Below are 4,144 nucleotides of genomic sequence, written 5' to 3'. Positions count from 1 at the left end.
CTCTCTCTCTCTCTCTCTCTCTCTCTCTCTCTCTCTCTCAACATTTGATTTGTCTCAAAACATCTACCCCAACTTTGACGTACATTTATGCCAATATATTTTTCAAAACAGTTAATAGGAGTTCTACCTAACATTGAATTGTTTGGGACGGTTGGAGGTAACGAAATGGGCTGTCGTTGTGAACTGATGAGGAAAGATAATCACTCTAGCCAAACAGATACAAATTATCTCCTCTTATGAGATGCATCAATGTAGTATATACAGAGGTCAGTCCGTCCTAATATTCACAAAGTTGTAACATTTCATAAAATAGTCAATGATAACTTCCCTGATTTAATAACCAGCATGTTTCAAACGAAAACTGCAGCCATTAATATGCGTAGAAATTTGTTTGAATGAAAATCTAAATTTTCCGTAGTATTCATACAAACTACACATATTGCACATCTAGCCACGTGGACCCCACATTTTAGACCCTGACATTCTTAGCAAGACAAACTCTTTCTTTGAAAACCTCTAAAACAATTTTAAGCCTTTCCATCTTGACGCCACCAGTTCAACATGGTGGCCCAATGTAAAATTTCCATTAGAGACGATAGTCTTCTCCCCATCTTACCATCAGATGCCAGTTTCAGTCTGAAATGGCTTAATATCCTACTATCCACCTACATTCTACATTCGAGAGAACAAAATACTTATTTGGATTGATAAAAACGGATGATGCAAGAAGGAAAACAATGAACTGTCAGAAGTGGGATTTGAACCCACGCCCACATTCGTGGACCAGAACACTCTATGCGGGTTTATAACCTTGAGTCTGGCGCCTTAGACCACTCGGCCATCCTGACATATATATAAGCGTCACGAAACTGACTAATTGTTGAAGGCTTCCATATATAAAAGCCCTATCTTTTGTAAAGTCATTTGAGTAATGTATGTTTTTTTAAAAATGTATATACTTTGCATACGATAAGTCCATTTTCCATAAACTAACGACAACTGTATTTGACCGGTCTTCTATTTACATTAGACTAATAAATGTTGGGCAACTTCTTCTGTTGTGCAATCTGCGTCAGCCATTTTTGTTATATAACTCGCGTCCAAATGGAAGGCCATGGTGCTACAAAAACGGCGAATTTAAAATGCACCATAATTGAATGCATCGGACTGGCATACCTGCCGTGTATGATACGCGTATTGGTGGAAAAATGAATAGCTTCATTTTAATTAAATAATCTACGGATAAATGTGTTTGTGTGTGTTTGTGTTTCTGTGTGTATATTTTAATTTCTCCTTTTGTAGTCTCTGTTTGTCTGTCCCTCTCCAATTTTAATTTGGCACAAACGTCTATCCCACGTACGATACACAAATTTGAATGAAATGCTGACAGTGACTTGGTGAGTAAAGATAATCATTCTAACCAAAGAGACACAGTTCTCTCCTCATATGAAATGTATCAATGCAGTGTAACTTGAGGTCAGTCCGTCCTAAGATTGGCAAAGCTGCTGTAACAGTTGTTAAAGTGGTGAATGAAAATTTGCCTGACTTGATATTCAGCATGTCTGAAATAAAAAGTGCCGCTACTAACATACGTAACAATTTTGTCTTAATGGAAATCTTAAATTTCCCCTAGCGTTTATACAAACTACACATATTAAACGTACAGTTGCGTGGACCCAATATGTTTGACCCTGAGAATTTTAGCAAAACAAACTCTTTCCGTGAAAACCCTTAAACCACTTTTATGGCTTTCCATCTTGACGCCATCCTTTTCATCATGGCGGCCTAATGTTAGATTTCTGCTTGAGGCAACACTCTTCACCCTCTTTAACATCAGATGCCAGTTTGAGGCTGAAAAGTCTCAATATTCTACTATCGACTTACATTCGAGAGAATAAAATACTTATTTTGATTGATGCGAACGGATGATCCAAGAAAAAAAAAGTCAGCTGTCAGAAGTGGGATTTGAACCCACGCCCACATTCGTGGACCAGAACACTCTATGTAGGTTTATAACCTTGAGTCTGGCGCCTTAGACCACTCGGCCATCCTGACATAAGTATAAGCGTCACGAAACTGACTAATTGTTGAAGGCTTCCATATATAAAAGCCCCATCTTTTGTATAGTCATTGAGTAATGTATGTTTTTATTAAAAATATATATACTTTGCATACGATAAGTCTATTTTCTGTAAACTAACGACAACTGTATTTGACCGGTCTTCTATTTACATTAGGCTGATAAATGTTGGGTAACTTCCTCTGTTGTGCAATCTGCATCAGCCGTTTCTGTTAGTTAACTCGTGTCCAAATGAAGGCCATGGTGCTACAAAAACGGCGAATTTAAAATGCACCATAATTGAATGCATCGGACTGGCATACATTCCGTGTGTGATACGCGTATTGGTGGAAAAATGAATAGCTTCATTTTAATTAAATAATCTACGGATAAACGTGTGTGTGTGTGTGTGTGTGTGTGTGTGTGTGTGTGTATCATAGAGGTTATGACACTGAAACATTTGCATAAGAAGAGAGACATCCCGAATGTGATATCTCATGAAGAAATGAAAATTCGAAATGTTTTTCTTGAGCCGGATATCGTTAAATGCAAACGTTTAGCACGACATAAAGCATAAGAAAAGCTAGTTAATACTTGGGAAAATGACAGAAATTACAGTCTCAACGTGGTATGTACTGGCTGGTATATTACAGTAAAAAGTCCCTCCCCACCCCACCCTTGCCAATGGTTTCAATTTTGTAACTTTTCAGAAAAACGGATGGGGGAAAGTACTAAAAGTTGTTTGAACCAAATTTCAAGCTGACAAGTAGATTCACAAATATGTCTGACTCTGATTTATGGACCATACAAAACAATTAGAATACATCAACTGTATTAGTTTGGGAAAATATTGATGGAAAAGAGAAGAAAAAAAACTCCTGGCTCCAACAAATTCCAAGCCACCCACCCCCAGTCCCATATTATAATATGAAGTAACATAGTTATTTAACTTCAATGCATCCGTATGCTGATATCGGCATTCTAAATCTGTTTAATATAAACCCTACCAACAATATTGAACTTGCAGCCATCCACTGTTACCACGGGCACTTGATTGTGGGGATAACTAATAATAACGGGTCCCCGAGTGGACGAGTGGTCTAAAGCGCTCTCCGTTACGGATCACTGTCATCTCACCTCTCTCTGCGTGGGTTCGAGTCTCGGATTCGGCCAATGTGGGTATGCGACAAAGCTTGCCAGTAGGTTCTCGTGGGTCGATGGTTCTTTCCGGGATTTTCCCGGGTTCTTCATCCACCATTAATACTGGCGCCATTTATAGCCTATCGTTTCCTGAAAAATGGCGTTAAACCCTACAACAACAACAACAACTAATGATAACAGACTCGGAATTAATTAATTGGGAGTGTTATTATTGGTTTCCCCCCTCAATCAAGTGCTTCTGAATGTTACAAATGATCATTATACAAAATACAGTTTATTACAGTAATTTGTGTTATAAAAAAGATGCATTTATTTAATTTAGTTACTAATGGAATTGTATGACAAATATGCCTCGCGTTACATAGATGTTACTAACATGGCTAGTTGCTATCTCTATATAAAGATTCTGTCTGTCAGGGCCTTCGAATAATAGAAAAAAAAAGATGTTGAATGAAACCCAAAGACGAAATTTGACACAAGACGGCCTTTGCCGGGGATTATTATTGCATGAGCTGTCCATACAAGAATACATACCAGTTGATCATTATAAATCTGGTAGCTCATTGGTGGTTCTTATTGATTCTGGTCCAGAGATAAAGATGATGCAAAAAGTAAAATGGCCAATCATGTCTTGCAATACAGTTTTCATGGTATAAAAGGTTTGAGATGGTCATTTGCCCTTTATCCAAATACAAAGGCATCACCAAGTGATCTTTCTATTTCAACCTGGAAATGGATTGATGAACTTTATGTATATCGCTTTAAGCCAACATTTCTGCTGCATGGATGGTTCAAGCAATTCTTAAAATGCACTTTCTGCACGAAATCTCACGGACACACAGATGATTGCTAAGCATTACAGAAACCCAATGAAGCAAATAAATTATCTTCGTGATGGACCAATGTCAGTTACTCAAGAAGATC

At 37.8% G+C, this 4,144-nt stretch overlaps 2 non-coding genes across 2 annotated transcripts; both read right to left on the bottom strand.

Annotated features, from left to right (window-relative positions):
• Positions 1-743: 743 nt before the first annotated feature.
• Trnal-caa (transfer RNA leucine (anticodon CAA)) lies at positions 744-848 on the bottom strand. The gene is made up of 2 exons: positions 811-848; positions 744-789 (listed from the first exon to the last, which is right to left on the bottom strand). It is a non-coding gene; the product is annotated as a tRNA-Leu (tRNA).
• A 1,102-nt stretch (positions 849-1,950) lies between these two features.
• Positions 1,951-2,055, bottom strand: Trnal-caa (transfer RNA leucine (anticodon CAA)). The gene is made up of 2 exons: positions 2,018-2,055; positions 1,951-1,996 (listed from the first exon to the last, which is right to left on the bottom strand). It is a non-coding gene; the product is annotated as a tRNA-Leu (tRNA).
• Between the last annotated feature and the right edge of the window lie 2,089 nt (positions 2,056-4,144).

The sequence above is a fragment of the Sinohyriopsis cumingii genome, chromosome 1 (genome assembly GCF_028554795.1).
Source record: "Sinohyriopsis cumingii isolate HCF-2022 chromosome 1, ASM2855479v2, whole genome shotgun sequence".
Taxonomy (NCBI): Eukaryota; Metazoa; Mollusca; class Bivalvia; order Unionida; family Unionidae; genus Sinohyriopsis; species Sinohyriopsis cumingii.
The sequence above is the reverse complement of the archived record's forward strand: the minus strand, read 5'-3'. Positions and strand labels throughout refer to the sequence as shown.